Source organism: Triturus cristatus, chromosome 10, assembly GCF_964204655.1.
Source record: "Triturus cristatus chromosome 10, aTriCri1.1, whole genome shotgun sequence".
Classification (NCBI taxonomy): domain Eukaryota; kingdom Metazoa; phylum Chordata; class Amphibia; order Caudata; family Salamandridae; genus Triturus; species Triturus cristatus.
Window position 1 is genome coordinate 551,953,844 of NC_140593.1, and position 17,600 is coordinate 551,971,443.

Here is a 17,600-nt window from a genome sequence, read left to right on the forward strand (position 1 = left end):
GGGACATAAAAGGGATGGCGGGGTTGTGGAAGGATTCGACAAGATTGACCACCCAAAACCAGGAGAACAAACCGAGTCAGGACGGAAGACGAAAAAGACAAACCATATGGAGTGAAGAGGAACACATCAGTCGGCCTAGATAAAGAAAAAGAGGATGTGAACAATTATGATGAAGAAAATAACAATAAAACAAAATGCGTGAAGAAGAAACAAACACCAAAATGCTAGATGAAAAAGAATTGATCTAAAGGCAAACCAACAATAAGACACAAGGCAATGCAAAAACATTTTAGATAAAACCTGCAAGAAAAAAGAGTTAAACATTCAACCACAAGCAGTAGAAGTATCCATGCCAGCATTAGACTGAATGTGAATAAAGTTTTTAAGTTCCGCAGGATCTTGAAAAGTCCAAGTTTGGTTCTGATGAGTAACTTTAAAGATGCAAGGATGGAATAAGCCGTATCTGGCTCCAAGAGAGCGTAGAGGGGCGCGAAGATTCAAAAATTCCTTCCGTCTTGCTGCAGTTGCATTTGAAACATCCTGGGAAAGAAAAACACTCTGGCCCAACCATGAAACTTGACGCTTGGATCTAGCCGCTGAAAGGACCAGAAGTGGATCAGTGAATTTAAAAAAAAGAATGATTACTCCACGAGGCTTGGATGAAGTGGAGGAGCGAGGGCCAAGTCTATGAGCTCTTTGGATGCTAAGAGAGGTAGTGGCAGGCATATCCAAAAGTTTCAGGAGGAAGGAGGAGAAAAGCGAGACAAGATCATCGCCTTCCAAGGACTCAGGAAGGCCATAAATGCGCAGGTTATTCCTCCTATTCCTATTTTCTAACTCCTCAGTATGTTGCTGGAGGGCAAGAACGGACTTCTCTAGTGAGGTTATACGTTGAGAATTAACTTGGATCTCTGAAACCTGCTGCTCCACTGAAGAGACTCTGTTGTCCATAGTTGACCATTTCAGTTCAAAATTCTGCATTTTATTATTGGTCTCCTCAACAAATGGACGTAAAGCACGGATCTCTCCAGGAGTAGCTCCAGAGAGATAGGAGAAGACGGCTTGTCCGGAGGCGGAGAGTCCTGCTTCAAGCGTTTAGACGATGTAGAAGGAGGAGAGACCTTACTTGAAGAGGACTGCGAGGAGGAAGCACGACTGGGAGCTGAAGCAGCCATTTGGTCTGGATTAGATGAGTCAGCAGTTGAGGAGGAGGAAGATGGCGTCGTAGAAAAGTTTTTTGAGGGTACAAGAACAACCTTCGGGTTACGCAACTTGCCCATAGGTATTGAGGGGGCTAGGTAACGCAAATGTACTAAGGCGATTAGGTGGAAGAGAAGAAAAAATCTTCCTGACCTTGACAGGCAGGCACCGTACAGTGCAGTTAGGCAGCACAGATGTGAGGTGGACGACAGCAACAGCAATCAAAACCTGAACTCAGCGAGGCATCGCAAAAACACTCAACTCCCTGATGGTAAGCATGAGACAGGAAAAGGTATGACGCCTTAATAAGAGTCGAAGCGATAATGGACTTCAGCCAAGAACCATGATAGCTGTCAGGTATTGTGTACGTGCGACCACCACAGTTATCACCAAACCTCCTAGAGCCACAACGCAGAGTGAATGTGTTCAAAAGAGGGAGTTCCGGTACCACGTCGCGTGTCTCAACACATATCCCTGAAGTACCTCCTCAAAAAGCAGTAGAAGCGAGTCCGGGAATAAGATGTCATGTCCAATAACAAGTTGGCGCCATATAATAATGATTCACACACATAGCACAAAAGGGACATAATATGTCACCTCAGCTGAAGTCCGCAGATGATGAAACCAAGTGAAGGAGCGGGTAAAATACAATTAGAGGTCAACTCTTTATGGCATCTCTGAGCAAAAACCTCTCCTAATTCTCCACAAAAAATCACCAAAACGAGCAAAAAAAAGACATCAGGGAGCAAGCAGGCAGCATTTAGAACAGTTCGTGTGCGCGCGCTGAGCACATACGAGTGCTCCGAGATGCACAAAATGGCGGCCGCGATGAGGGGGACTGAAAAAGCGGCATTATCGATGTATTTGAGAAAAAAATAAACAATCATGCAGACCTCAGGAGATGGACGGCAGGTTCCGGTTGTCGAATTTATCGGAGACGCCCATATTAAGGTTCCGAGAATACAGCATTTCGTGAAAGATCGTCCTGGCACAGCGGAGCTCCCGTATTAGGCGGCCATCTTCGTCGGCGTCCTAGCCATGCCCCGAAGAATTACATTTTTAACCCGATAAAAGTTTCTCCTGTTGGTGGTACAGTTGCAGATCAGCTACCATTGTATAATGTATGTCCTCTGCAAGCAGCTTAATTTGCAGTCACCTACTTCTAATTATATTTGAGTATCTTTGTTGCATAACTTGGAGGATAAATCTGAGAATGTTAGCACAGTGAGATGTCTTCATGCTTCAAACATTAATGTTAACTGATTGTCAAAACTATAGTTCCAAACATAGCTGTTTTCACTGCCACAGCAGTCCTAACTGGTGATATTCAACTCTGTTTTTGGCCCCAAATGACAGTTGTCTACAGAATTCTTCTTCAAGCACCAAGTGGAAAACCTTGTCTCAGACTTTCCTATTCTGATGAAGGTTATGGTTTCATCCATAGCTTCTTGAGGACAACCAAAAATCACATGATCATAGATTGGTGACAGGGTGGCTGAGGTGACTGGATGCTCTGTGGGGAAGGTCTTCAAGTGTTCTAGAGATGTGGCATCAAAGATCTTTACTCTGTTGTCCTTGGAGGCTGTGATAAACATGGTCTTGTCGTGAGTGGTCTGGATGTCATCGATTTGAAAGTGATGCTTTTACTGTTGCAGACCCTCTCACCAGGCTTGGCACTGAACTGGCTTAGTTCACCATTCTGTCCAGCAATGACTCACCCCCACAGAAATCCCCACAGTGCTGGCGATCTTGAAGTCATTGCAAGGGATCTTCGTGTATAGCTCATTTCCTTCTCTCTGACTTGGATCCTACAGGTCAAATACGTTGATAAAGCACTGGTAGCCTGTCTGCTTCGATGTGGATAACATTATGATGTTTACCCCTAAAGGCAGAGGTTTTAACAGCAGAATTGGTATTTACTAGTCTCCGATGCTTCCCTGTTTCACAATCAAAGAGCTTGCAGGAATGATTTGCCAAGCTGGTGAGGACATGTCTGGTTACCCCAGTCCTACTCCATACTGCTCCATTATGCCCATTGTAGATGCCAGGTCACTCTCCATTCACATTGCCTATCAGATCTTTTGCAATAGAGAAGAGGAGGTAGACATCTCCGTTGTGTATCATCTGGGTTATCCATCTCTTGTGGCCTTGCAGTAGGATGGGTTTCATGTTGCCAGTGCTTGGCTTGACTCTTCCTGTGACACTCAATGTTCAGTTTAAAAAAGCTCCTGAGTGATCAGCTGTTGAGCAGGATTCATTATTAACTGCTCCCACTGCCTCTGGAGCAGAGTTCTGGTTTGTGTTATCGCCACATGCAACATGTCACTTGTCTCATTGATTACTGGGCTCAAAGGCTGCTAGTGTTATGTTATCGTATGTTGATTTGTCTAGCATGACTAATCACCAGGTATGGTATCCAGAAGCTGGAGCAGGGGTGTAGGACTGAGTGATGGGAGTCATCACCGAGGAATAAGTCGACGAGCCAAGCAAGTCTTCAGCTTCTAGCGGAATTCAAGAAGTGAGGAGGAGGCCCTGATGTGCGAGGAAGGAGAATGCTAGTCATCCCATCCTGCTTTTGCAGATACAGGGGTGTTTGCGAGGGAGAGTAAGGCTGGTTGTGTGTGTTTGGTGGGTTGCTGGAAAAGTATGTTGGTGCGAAGTTGTGTAGTGCATTGTATGCATGCTTGAGTTTGAATTGGCAGCTTTTATGTATGGGGAGCGAGTGGAGCTCGCTGAGATGAGGGGCGATGTTGGTGCATCATGGGAGGTTGAGACTGTCTCACACTGCCATAGTCTAACCTGTTTGTGATGATGGCTTGCGTGGAGGTGTCTGGTGTTCTGGGTAGTCACTTGAAGATCTTGTGAAGTAGAAGGAGCTGACTACGTTGACCAGTGCCGTCATGTTGAGCTTGTAGTCTAGAATAATTGTAAGGTTTCATGCGTGGTTGGTTGGTGTGGAAGTGGGTCCGTGTTCTGATGTCTACAAAGTGTCGTCCCAGGGAGAGTTCTTGTTCCTGAAGATCAACACTTCTGTCTTGTTTGAGTTGAGTTTCAGGCAGTGGGCAGTTGACAGTGGGGAAATTTGCCATTGTGGATGCTCTAGAAAACAGAAACCCGCTGTGCATGTCAGCCCTTCAACATTTTTATATCTTCTTTCTTTCCTTAGATTAATTCATGTCAATTCAATCCACTCTGAGTGACTTGCAGGCGTTTCTCCTGATCAGGCTGCTACAGGGTGGGCATTTGCTAGATTGTAATATTCTTTGCTAGTAAACAGTACTGCCTCTGTGCTGCGGATGTCTTCATGATCCAGTCTATGGCCAGCAGGATTTAAAACGGTTAGAGCAAACCACCATGGTGGTCTCAGGCCCTCACTTGGAAAGCTTCTGTGTGTTGTCCTCCATAGAGTATCTTGCAAGTCAGTCCCTCATAAGAGTTCCTGATGATTCTTACAAGTTTATCTGGCACACCGTAGTGGCAGAGGAGTTTTCCAGAGGGTCTCTGTCCACTTTGTTGAATGCCTTCTCATAGTTCATGAAGTTGACATAGAGGGGGAGTTCCATTCGATCGACTGATCAATGATGATGCGTAGTGTTGCAATCTGGTCTGTGGAGGGTCTACCTTCGCAGAAGCCAGCTTGCTGGTCTCTCAACTGAGCGTAGACTTGTTCCTTCATTCTGTTCAGGACGACTGTTGAACACTTTGTCTCGGGTTAGTAAAATAATTATTCCGCAGTAGTTTGCGCAGTTACTCAGGCCTCCTTTCTTGCGCATCTTGATGAGTTATCCCTCCTTCCAGTTTGGCACCTTTTCCTCTTCCCCGATCCTTCCAAACGTGCGCTAGAGCCTGTCTACTGATGTTTCTGTCTGCCTTCAGTGCCTCCGCAGGAATGTTGTCAGGTCTTGCTTCCTTCCCGTTTCTCAGATGTTTGATGGCTTGCTGTATTTCTTCTTTGGTTGTACTGCTGTTGTGGATTGGCAAGTTCTTGTGGGCTATCTGTATGTCTGGAGGAGGCTGTGGCATGGGCTGGTTCAGCAGTTCTTCTAAGTGCTCCACCCATCTTCATTTTTGATTCACCTGCCCTACCTCTTGCTTTACAGTGTGGTGTAGCAACTTACAGCTTACAGGTTACATGGTGGAAATCCAGTTAAAAATGTTATGTAGCTACAAAGCACACCAGCTCATGTGCGAACACACCTTCCCCTTGTGAGTACCAAGAGCCACAGAAGATGACCTATGTGGTGAGAGTGCTAATCCTTTACAGTGTAAATGAGTACGCGTTTAGACCCTTTTACACATTGACTATTAATCGTAATCCCTATCCCTACATAGTGTTGGGTTATGTTATGTTACAGAGATTTGTGTAGGACTGTTGTTGCTCAGATATGAATTTACCTTACGGAAATTGAATGACGAGGCATTTGGCAAAACAGGAACAAGTTGATTTAAATAAACGCAGCGGCCAGGAGAGTCTCGACCAAATGCTTCTAAGGAAGTCTCTCGGTGTACAAAGTTTTGGCTGACATTCTATACATCTCGTGCGGTACAATAAAGTCATTTCTGCATTCCTGAAAAACCATCTGTCTTAAATTAACACGTTTGGGCATCTGATAAGGACACACAAGGCTCTCGACCTCTGGGAGCGCTAGTGTGAGCCAGTGTGTCCAGATGTCAGGCATGAGGAAAATGTGATCACTACGTGTTGTGTGCATGTAGTGTTTTGCAGCCGCGGACCGTGCAGGTAACAGCGGTGGGGCCGGATAAGGGTGTTTTCAAGGGACGATGCAGAGGGAAAATGAATTATTTAATTTTCCCTCTGCATTGGCCCTCGAAATCCCCCCTTACCAGTCCCCGCTGCTGTTACCTACACGGACCGCGGCAAGTGTTTTGATAAGCTGAGTGTTCCAATCTACGTGTGGTATTTAGCTTTGTGGTATATTTGGGGAGCTGGAGCCTTTGGCCAAACGTGTTTTTTTTTGTTGTTGTTTTTTTTTTTGTTTTTTGGGTCCAATTTCCCCAGACCTGTTTGTGGTGCAGCTTCTATCTGTTGGATTGATCATGGTTTTCCCTTGGTCCGCATTGGTCTTTGAGGTAAGTGAGACTTCACCTGTGACCTGTCATTCAACACGTGTAGGTATGGGCCACAGGACCTGCCTGACCACATATCTCTGACTTTGCGTTCATGGGTAGGTGACCTTGTGTGAATTCGACAGCAGTGATTCAAGTTCATTGGAACTCCTAAAAATATGGCAGTCACTAGTATCATTTTTATCGACATTCTCAACATTGTGCGTACCATGGTCATAGCGTACATTGCGTTATGCATGTCTAGATCATGGTGTACCTCGACATTGTTTCTACTGGTAACAACATTGTAATTCGTGCATGGATTATGGCATACAATTACGTTGTTACTTCTGATATCGACACTGTTGTGCGGGTACATGTTTTGTCGTACATTGACATTGCATTTATGGGTATTGACATTGTTATGCGGGCACCAGTTTGGCATATGTTGACATTGCATTTATTGGTTTTGCCGTTGTCGTGCCTGCACATATGGTAGTCATTGACATCGTATCTACCCATTCCAACACCCCCCCCCCTTTCTGCCAACCCCAATTGATTCTTCAAAAACTGTCCTCCTCTTGTGTCATTAGTTATAGTATTCTAATATTCTAATGTGTGTGTGTTACTTTTTCCCTAGCTTTGTGCATGCTACCTAATTTGAAGACTTCGCTTTTAGGGCAGGAACCCCCCACTTGTAGGAAACCCCATAACCGAAGTAAAACAATGAAAACTTATATTAGTGACGTGAATAGTTTGGACACCCTTAGAGAGAGCCATGAAAAAATACTGTGCAATCAGTCCTGCTCCGGGGCACCTCCCTCCATCTTCATGTCTGTTTGCAGATGATGCAGTTCTTGGATGGCACGAGTTAATGTCCCATTGTCCATATCCATTCCATTAGCAAAGGTACAACAGGAAGCGCCTATCTTGACGTACACCCCACCCTACATTGTAGTCCTCAAGTCCAGCACTTTCCGATGTTGCATCACCAGAAGGCCAATGGCTCTCAGTTCTTTCTTGATAGCGTTTAGGCCGATCTCTGTATTAATCATCTCATCATTTCCCACCTGGTTATTTGTAACCAGCTGGTGTTTGCCTTTGTTTGCATGGTGAAGAAGGGTATTGACCCTCCAGCGTTTACTTGAGTCTCTGTGAACAGTCTAACTTGTTTTGGAATGTCCTTGTACTGAGCCCAGCCAAAATAATCAGCAGTTTTTCCATGAGCCTGATGCAACAAAGTTCTTTTCTTCTGTAACGTATGTTGAGATAATTCCGGCAGATCTTCTACGGGAATGATCAGGGGTTGGGGTGTGTATGAGCAAGAGGATGCAGAGGCCCCTCCATCTGGGGACGAGCTGGGTGTAGGCAAGGTCACCGCATTGCCAGTAGAAATCCATCAACGTTGAGGTGCCCCATTGCAGGTCTGGTATGTGTAGTATCGCACAGCATTTTTTATTATTGCCCAATGGTATGGTTCCTTTGCCTCTGAAACGCAAAGATTCCAGTGTAAGTTTCCATACAATTAGGAGTTCCCCTTCCCCTCCAACCAGGTGTACCTATTAATCTCACTATCCCAGATTTCTTGACACGCAGTGTCTCTGCTAGCATTGAGCCCTCCCTTCCATGGGACTCATTTCCCCCTGTGTGATCGAAGTGAGCAGTCCGCTCTGGATTTCCACGTCCCTGGTCCACTTGTCATTAAAGAAGGTGGCCCAAAGAGGTTAATGGCCTCCCTGGGACCAAAGACAGAGGCGGAAACCGATGTATTTTTGCCCTGGTGCTGTGGTCTTGCTAACTCCAGGAGCCTTTTTTCTACGATGTCCCATTGCCAAATAGTGTCCTCCCCTATGGTGCTCCTTCTGAGTATCCTGTCTACCTCAGATTGGATATTGCTAGGCTCGGTGGAGAGATACAGGGATGTGGGGTTGGTCTCATACTGGGTGATGTTTACTATTATTCTACGGGGTTCTAGTCTATTGGGTTGGATCTTTGCCCTGATCCTACATAGGTACAGGTGGACAAGGCATTCTGCTCTTTCAGGGGCTACATCCTGGGATAGGTGATGTCTGCCTACGGCAGTCATGTGTTTGCACCAGGTGTTGTGTAGGAGTGCGCTGTGTAGTGTGTGAGGAATACTAGCATTAGGTTCAGTGTAGATGTATGTGAGGTGAGCAAGGTTTCTGCGCATGAGTTGCAAGAATGTAGAAGTAGTGTTTACGAGATTAGGCATACGTCTAGTTCCGGAGGGGCTTAAGAACACCCCAGCTAAATAGAGCCTGCACAGAAATAGAAAAATACAGAACTTAAAAAGCATTTGTAGGCTGGAGGGTCATCTTTGGGTGAGGTGTCTGTTGTGTGGGTGCCTACAGGTGTCTTCTCTTAGTGCAGTGCAAAAAATGTCTCTCAAAGGGTTGTTTCAAAAGCCAATTTGTATGCTATATTACTTGAGCGATTGGCTTTGTGAAAGAAAGTCTTTTTGAAAGCTTTGATTGAAGGAATGGGGGACCTCAGCAGTGTTGGTGCACATTCAACTTGATCACAGACCTGTAGGATAAGAGCTGCAGTTTGTAGGTAAGCTTGGAAAAAACACATCATTAGGCAGTTGTCTGAGAAATAGCTGCGTTTATATTTTACCGATGTGTTTAATGGTTTAACTGTGAGCACATTTCTCCTAATGGGGTCCTGAAAAGGAAGTGCTAATGCTCGTATTTTGGGTTCCCCCCCCTCTCCTAGCTATGGTAGAGACAGTACTCTTTTCTGTGAGCTACTCTGTTTAAAGGTGGGGCATTTTGATTGGGCAGGGTTGTCCTTTTGTCCTACATGTGCTGCATGCAATTGTGAAGGGACGTGGATGTTAAAATTTTCGCCTCATATTTCCGTTGACAGATGTGCGTCCCTTGGGTCTCTGCACGTGACGTGGGCCGAGGTTTTTCTCTAATTGGGCTGAGTGAGTGCGTTATGTCCTCCTTATGGAAGGGTTGCGAATCTTTGGGCTGTTTTTAGGGTGGTTTGAGCATGTCCCGATGGGCGGTTACCTGTGTTTTTGTGCATTGCTAATTTTAACAAAGGATGCTCGAGGTAATTTGAAGGTTATGTGTGGTACCCCGTAGGAACCTGCAGGGAAATAGCTGGAACTGTTTGTTTGCAGTGTTTTTACTTCCAGAGTCAGGGGTCTCGTTGGGAATTTGTGCTCAACCCGATTGAGGCGATGGTGATGAATTTGATGGGTTCTCCTATGGACTGGGGTCATGAGATTGCCAGGAAGCTGTTATGTGGCTCCTGTGACCTGGATGCGACCTTGACTGGGATAGGGCCTCTCGCTTCTGTAGATGATGTTCCATGAGTCCCTGTAAATATCATTCGACCAGTGGGGTCACGGTTGGTGAGCCTATCCCTGCACCTGGTGTGCGGTCTGCAAAGGTCATTGATGGAGACAGTCTTCCCTAAATCTGGGATTTTTTTGGACCTGTTTCTTCTGGCGTGAATCAGGGATATTTTGTCAGATGGTACGCTACACCCGCTGCTTTGGAGAGGCATGTTCCGACAAGCGGACTTTTTGGATGTCCGAAGGAATCTGGGGAGAGAAGGAGGCATAATGTTCGGGCCATGGAGTGGTTCAGGTGTGCCACTATGGCGTGCTGTAAGTGAACTGACCCGGCGGATCACCCGGGTGGATTTCTCTATTGACTTGGTGTCAAGCTTGTGCATGGTAGACAGGGCTCTGTGATCATCTCATCACTCTTCTCCCAAGTTCATAGAAATCCTGGCTTTTTTAACCGGAGCGTCTGCCTCGTTTTGGAACTTTAGGGTGGTCTCCATGTGGACGGACCTGGGTGCCTACTTCTGTGTACCAGCTGGGCCCCCCTGTTCCCTCGTCAGCCAACCCCACCCTGAGGTATCAACAGCAGTGGGGTTCTAGGCCCCTGCGGACACCTGGATGGGAACTCTATCGGGGATTTTCGGTCGACAAAGTATGACTGTCCTGAAGTTTTCTTGTGTGCGAGTAAAGGCTTGAGTGCTTACTGCTGCTGTCGCTAGTCCTTATTGGGATAGTGAGCTTTCTAGAGTGGGTATGGAGTGGGAGCTATATTGAGGTCTTGGATTCCCTGCATGCTAGGCTTGTTCTAGGGTTTGTTCGGTGGGAACTGCCTTGGTAATATTCTATTCTGTTTGTGGTACATTTTTAGGCAACAATAGTAGGCCCTTTGGTTTCTTCGGTGACAATAGTGGCGTTCTCGAACATTTGGAGTTTGCCAGCCTTTTGGCTTTCTGGTGAGGGTACTCCGTTGAATCCCACTGGGGTCCTGTGGTTGAGTCCACGCCAGCTGGGCACCCCGTGCACTTTTGTGATCACTTCAGCCCCTTTGGGGCTACTCTCACTGGCTTCTAAACCCCTCCATGGGGGCCCCAGCTTAGGAGATGAGCTTGGTAGCCTATCCATCTTAGGCCCAGGGATTTTTCCCATGTGGCAGGTAGGGACATCTCCTTGGGATGTGACCACACCAGTCGGGCATGCCATATTTCTTACTGCGGTCACTCGCCTGGGCACCGTGCTTGTGGAGGGGGTTCCCAGTGCAGGCGGTGCATCCCTTGTATTGGTGCTGCCTGGTGTGTACCAGTTCCTCCCTCGGAGTTGCCAGGGTGGTGACAAAGGCTGGGCCTCATAGGACCTGGGGTGTGCATGTTCTGTTTGCTGTCCCCATTGCCCCTTTATGCCTTGGACCAGCTTCCCACTTATCATGGGGGGGGGGGGGATAGTGGGGCCAGTGGGTATCGCGATCGTGGGTCTCTGGTTTCCTACACGCCTTACCTGATGCTCTTTGGCCGCTTCTACTAAGACGCGGTGTGCATAGCTGGTTCACTGCTGCTCTAGTTCATGCAACTCTGAGGTTTCCCATATAGTCCAGGACTACCCTCTTGAAAAGGAGTCGACGATCCGGTATCACCCTGGCAGGCATTCCCGTGGCGTGGGAGGATGTTGCTGGTTTGTGACTTAGAGGTGAGGCTCCAGGGGAGGAACAAGCTACAGTTCCATCTTTGTTGAACTGGATGGACATCCTTTGTTTGAACAATAGGTCTTGTCCCAATATATTAGTTGGGGAGGACGGCTAGTATTACAGCTGTTCCCTAGTCCTATTCCTTCCTACTTCCAGCTGGAGGGTTCTGCAAGGCGGGATCTTGGCAACGGAACCAGAGATTCCCTATACTTTGATGGTGGTCTTTGAGATAAGGACTGCTCCTTCCGGTAAGCATGACCTTGCTGCCCCTGTATCGATCAGTAAGTAGTATGGTGTCTCACCTATTAGCATTGTGACCACAAGGCCCTCCTCCGGGTTGTCCTGGGCTGTCAATGGGATGAGAACATCTTTAAGTACCTGGTTGGTACTTGGTGTGCACTCCATGCCTTTCCCCTGTATTGGTGGACCCCACCCTATGCTTTCGCCCTCGCTGTTGGACTTGGAGGAACCGGAGTCTTCCTTTCTGATGGTGCTAGTTCTGGGGTTGAACATATTGTGTGACTAGGCCACACTGCGGTGGGCCCATAGTCTTAACAGAGCTATTTTTGTATCTCTTTCCTGGCACACTTCTCAGGCCTGAATGTAAGTTTTGTGTTTTCTTTGGTGTTTGTATTGTATTTTCCCCCCTCAGGCAGGAAAATGCGTGGGCTTTGGTATGGTCGTGCCACTGATAAGTGTTTTTCTAAGTGTTTTTCTAGTTTCCAAGCCTATTTGGGGAACTCAGCTTGCATGCAGCTTAGTGGAGTCTCCGTAATGGATTGGGGAACTTGATATAACGATTTTGCAAATTTGGATTGTCTTGAGATTCATTAGATAATTACTATTCTAGTCTAATTTTGGGGAACAGTGTCCATGGGGTGGTACCGAAAACAATCTATTGGTTACAAACTCTATAAAAATCGATGTATTGGAAAAAGGGCATTTAACATTAAACCAGGACAAATGCAATGAAATAGTAACAACCTGTAACAGAATGCAATTGTTAGTTCAGAGCACTACGAGTTGATTTGTAACAGTAAACTAGCAAACATTAAATTCTGATCTGGAAAAAATTATTTCCTAAATAGACTTACTAATATGACATGACATATGTAAACATGCAGCATATTGCAAAATATTACAGCACCACAACATCAATAAATGCATACAATGGGAAAAATCTAAGAGTCTAAGATAGAAAAAAGGCGACGGAATTTGTTTTTGCTTGTCCAAAAAACCTTAACTCCCTCCTATCTCTTTCTGCCCAAGGAGAGGGGATACTCTGTGTAATGCACAGAGCTAAGCGAACCTCCTTGTCCGTCACTATCGGCCCTGCGGACGAAGATAGCGCTTGGTGCGAAAAAGAAATAACCTGACAACATAACATTTGTAACACTCCTGAGGCGGAAGCCGGGAGGTTTGTTCTCACTTTCTTTTAAAATTTGTCATTTGTTGTGTTTTTAACGAGCACTTGCACCCCCTGAGCACCCACTGACCTGGTAGTTGCTGGGAAGTCGGGAAGCTTAGCTCAGCTGTTCCTAGCGCTGCTGTAGGGAGGGAAACGCGCTGCCACCTTCGCGCGCCCGATCCTACAGACACGCCCACTCGTGAGGCCACGCCTACTTTGAGGCCACGCCCTCTTCTCCCCGGCCATATAGTCGCGCTGACTGACAAGCGCGCCATAACATTTGTAACACTCCTGAGGCGGAAGCCGGGAGGTTTGTTCTCACTTTCTTTTAAAAATTGTCATTTGTTGTGTTTTTAACGAGCACTTGCACCCCCTGAGCACCCACTGACCTGGTAGTTGCTGGGAAGTCGAGAAGCTTAGCTCAGCTGTTCCTAGCGCTGCTGTAGGGAGGGAAACGCGCTGCCGCCTTCGCGCGCCCGATCCTACAGACACGCCCACTCGTGAGGCCACGCCTCTCCGCCCCCATATCAATGTGCCCTTTCCGGACGCGCAGCGGGCGCGCCGGCATCGCGCCGAAGTCAAGCCCGTCTGCGATCGTACGCGGTCCAGGGCCATACCCCATGCCCCTCGGGATGACCACATACGGTGGAGTAAGCAGGCATTATATGCCTTACGCCGCAACGTTAATGTGTCATGCATGCATAAGCTACACGTAGAAAACACTACAGGCTGTGAACACTGCCAATTCTCCTACGACCTTGACAGGAACACGACCAGCATGGACCACACTATACACTGTGGACTACTTAACGTGCGATCATTGAGGAAACATAAGTTGGACCTATATGATCTTCTCTCTGAGACTAAATGGGACCTTATGTTTCTTACAGAAACATGGCTAGATAGCGATTCTACAGTTGATGCCCTTGAGGCACTTCCAGCAGGATAAACAATACATAGACAAGACAGACCCACTGGCAGGGGAGGGGGCATCGCAATTGTAGTCCGAGAAAGTTTGCAATGCCAATTTGAAAGCGCCCCTATCCTGGACAGCGAGGCTGGGAGTTTCACTATTAAAGTGAACAACAGCTACACGCTAAAGGGCATGCTAATCTACAGACCCCCTGGTCCTATTGCCAAGTTTGAGGAAAGTCTAGTTGAAGGTATCATGGAGACCGCTTTATGTAACAATAAATTTTTGGTACTTGGAGACCTCAACCTACATCTCAATAACCCATCAAACAGTATAAGTACGAACTTCAGTCAGGCATTAGGTGCCCTCCAGCTGACTCAAATTGTGAGCGGTCCAACACATCAGTTGGGTCACCTTTTGGATCCCATATTTGCTAACTGGGGGGAAGTAGAAACCAAATCCCCTATTCCTATCCCCTGGTCGGATCATTACTTAGTTCCCTTTACCATTCGTATCCCTGGAAATAGACCTCCGCAGCCGGCTTTGCTGTATCATCTTAGACGAAACTGGGCTACCTTTTCCCAGCATAAATTCTGCGAGGCACTGATTAAAGGGGGGAGCCCGGGGGGGGGTTGACGCCGACACAGCCAACACTAATCTGTGCAAACGTATCACTGAGGCACTTGACTGCACGGCTCCTCTTCAAAAAACCAAATCTGGGGGCCGTGTTCAAAAAACACCTCCATGGTTCAACGATGAACTTAGAGCCCTGAAAACCGCACTGAAGAAACTCGAAAGAGAATGGCGCAAGACTTTCTCTAAAGAATCTAGAGCCACCTACTTGACTGAGAGGCGACTCTACCATGGTCTAATTAGAAAGTGCAAAACAGCATACTACACGCTTAGAGTTAGTGAAGCCACCAACTCCACAAAAGAGATGTTTTCGCTCTACAAAACTCTCTCGAGTGGGAAATCATCCAGTGTCCCAGATGATTGTTCCCCCGACGCGTGCAATAAAATTGCTAACTTTTTTTCCGAGAAAATAGCAAAAATATACGCAGCGTTCCCAACACAGCCTATAACGGGGCAGAATTCATCGAAAGCCCCAGGGAATGGGGTGATAGACTCAGACTGACCCACTTTGTTATCCCACCACCTGAAGATCTCGTAAAAATTTGTAAATCCGTGAAGTCGGGTTCTCCTCGAGACCCTACCACACCTAAACGTTTGACAGACAGTCTGGTGGTATTAGAACCCTACATCCGACATCTACTTAACACATCTTTTAGTAGTTCAATTGTACCGAAAGACTGGAAAAAGGCGGTGGTCCTACCCCTAAGGAAGAAACCGACCATCAGTTTCGAGAAACTAGAGAATCTACGTCCAATTTCACTTCTTCCCTACTTGGCCAAAGTAGCCGAAAAATTGGTCAACTCACAACTGATGGACTTCGTCGAAAAGGCGGCATTATTACATGACACTCAATTCGGCTTCCGTCCCCGTCATTCCACAGAGTCCGCACTCTTAACAGCGGTGGATGCTCTTCGTCAGGGGGCGGATGCAGGTCACACCATGGCCCTCATCCTATTGGACCTGAGTGCAGCATTCGACACTGTAGCTCATGCCAACTTGCTACAGTGTTTGAATAATGGAGGTATATCTGAAGCTGCACTCCTATGGATCCAATCCTTCCTGACTGGGAGAAGCTTCCAAGTCCGCCTGGGCGACCACTACTCGAGAGACATGGGTTTGGGACAGGGCGTTCCCCAAGGATCGTCCCTGAGCCCAACCTTGTTCAATCTCTACATCTCCCCAGTGGCTTCGATTGCCGCGAGCCATGGTCTGGAAATCGTGTCATACGCAGACGACACGCAGTTGGTCATCTCCCTATCACGAGAACCCGAACTTGCTTCGAACAGTTTCAAGGCCTGCATGCAAGATCTTGCTACATGGATGTCCATCAATTGCCTTAAACTAAATGGAGACAAGACAGAGGTGCTCGTGGTGGGGGGGGAGCCCTTCCGCATGGTCATCGGCGTGGTGGCCCCCTTGTCTGGGGGAGGCTCCTATGCCTCGTCAGGAAGTCAAAAACCTTGGCATATGGTTTGATGCTGATCTGTCTTTTGGACCCCAAATAAACCGAGTGGCGGGTGTTTGTTTCAGCGTTTAAAAAATCTTACGCAAGGTCCTTGCCTTCCTCCCTATGTCCGCCCGGAGAACACTGGTACATGCCCTCGTGACATCACGCCTGGACTATGGCAACCTACTGTATCTAGGTGCCACCTGTAAGGCAGTAAAACGCCTCCAGGTATTGCAGAATGCGGCAGCCCGCCTCATCTTAAAACTCCCCAAAAGATCAGACTCCAAAGCCGCTCTTCATAGCCTTCACTGGCTGCCAGTAAGAAGCAGAGTGGAATTCAAGGCCCTCTGTACCTGTCATCGCATTCTTGCTCGGAAAGCGCCGGCACCACTCCAGAACCTAGCCATCAAGTATGTACCCTCACGTGCTTTGCGTTCTTCTCACGGAGGTCTACTGGTGGTCCCTAGGATCAGAAAGGCCCGCATGGGTGGACGCTCTTTTCGCCATTTGGCAGCGAAATGCTGGAATGCCCTGCCTCTTAATCTCCGCCTAGACCCTTCGGAATCCAGTTTCCGGAAAAACCTAAAAACTCACCTTTTCTCAAGATAACTGAACCTCTCCTTACTTCTGCTCTGAGTTTGCAAATGTAGCGCGGGGACACGCTTCCTGCGTAACCAAGCGCTTTATAAACTTCCCTAATAATAATAATAACTATCAACCGATGTGTACAGACACAAGCTACACCATATTTTGCCAAACCCTGAATATTCCCTAACATTCCGACTTACACCGTTTGTCTCACCCAGGGGTAGGGCATACGGACTGCATGATGAGCAGCGGTCCAAGCGCAAAAATCCAACTTTTCACTTTTTAGACAAGCCGAGTGTAAAGAACCCCATACGTCTCTAAGAAAACCAATTTGACAAAACAATAAGATTGATGTGGTGACCCTCTATAACACACCAAGGATCGGGGGTTTACTGTTGTCATGCACAACTGCTCAAGCTAAAAAGTAGCCCTATATATCACACCAAGGGTCAGAGGTGTACTGTTGTGTCAAGCCCAACTGTTCAAGCTAAAAAGACTGTAGCTACCTTCACCTTTCTCTAGCATCCTGACTAGGGAAAAAATGATCTATGCACTTGTCCTAGTTTGCCATGCACCACATGCTGGGACTAAGAATCAGTTGTAGTCTCTTACCCTTGTGACTGCGGCCTCCAGTTAGACCTCCAACCCGTGGATCCAGCAGAACTTCTAACCAATTATGGCGTCTGCTCACCGATCTTGTTTGTGCAGATGTGAATCCTTTCAGGCAGGGGTCCTTGTCCTTCGGCAGCAGTCGGGCTCGATAAACCATTCTCTCCTATCTGGCTCTCCAAAATATTGCTCAGATATGAATTTACCTTAATGAAAAGAAAAGAGTTGATTGGAAAAGCAGGAACAAATTGGTTTAATTAAATCGGGATAGTCGCGACAGAATGAGTCTGAAGAAAGTGTCTCAGTGAACACAGTTTTGGCCGACTTTATATACATTTCGTGAGGTACAATAAAGTAATTTCTGCATTCCTAAAAAAGGATCTGTCATAAATTAACAAATCTGATAGAGACATCTGGCTGCAGATTCCTTAACTTAGAATATCCCCCCAGGTGTCAGACTGGATCTGGAAAACGTTTTTCCCCGGCAGTATCTCTGCACGCCGGGTGGGCGCATCACCTGGCTCAGTCCTCACGTCATCCACGGAAGTGACATCAATGGAGCCATACAAGTCTCCGTTTCCGGGGTCACTGCGACTTCGAGACACGACCTGGAGGGGCATCCCACTGTGACATCTAGCCCTCCTGATGCGTCTTCGTACAGCCCTGCGGGGCTCCCCGTGTCATCGCTGGATGCGGCTGTAGCGCAGAGCTCGACTGAGTCGACGTTGTTCCTTC

General features: G+C 47.2%; 1 protein-coding gene and 1 pseudogene across 2 annotated transcripts in view; one reads left to right on the forward strand and one right to left on the reverse strand.

The window, feature by feature from the left end:
- Nucleotides 1-17,600, forward strand: part of WDR48 (WD repeat domain 48) — a 589,407-nt gene that overhangs the window by 159,128 nt on the left and 412,679 nt on the right. The window lies entirely within an intron of this gene.
- LOC146789706 (eukaryotic translation initiation factor 3 subunit I pseudogene) lies at nt 2,497-3,375 on the reverse strand (annotated as a pseudogene).